The sequence below is a fragment of the Penaeus monodon genome, chromosome 21 (genome assembly GCF_015228065.2).
Source record: "Penaeus monodon isolate SGIC_2016 chromosome 21, NSTDA_Pmon_1, whole genome shotgun sequence".
Lineage (NCBI taxonomy): Eukaryota > Metazoa > Arthropoda > Malacostraca > Decapoda > Penaeidae > Penaeus > Penaeus monodon.
In genome coordinates this window covers 12,836,939-12,837,256 of record NC_051406.1, presented here as the reverse complement: position 1 = coordinate 12,837,256, position 318 = coordinate 12,836,939, and the positions used below count along the sequence as shown (strand labels likewise).

Genomic DNA, 318 nt, shown 5'->3' with positions numbered 1-318 from the left:
GTTTTTCGTTATGCTTCCCCCCCTTTACCCCCTCCTCATCCATCACTCTTTTCATCTCTTGACGTCAGAATGTTAGCCGTAGTAAGCGAACCCAAGAATGAATTATTAAAGGCGATGACGATAATTGCTCATGCTTTGGGCGGACTGCAGTTAATGAAGATAATGAGGAGTGCTATCACGCAGTTGTCTCCTGGTGCAAGCGCGATATTGTCTCTGGGTCGCGGAGGGGAAGGAGGGGCCATAACGTGAATGGTTATTTTGCGTTTTGTTTTTTTATTTGTCGATGAGATTATGGTTGCACTGATTATTGTTGTTGGT

General features: G+C 44.7%; 1 protein-coding gene across 1 annotated transcript in view; it reads left to right on the top strand.

The window, feature by feature from the left end:
- The window catches only part of LOC119586243, a gene marked incomplete in the record, with an annotated part of 139,392 nt that overhangs the window by 101,010 nt on the left and 38,064 nt on the right, over positions 1 to 318 (top strand).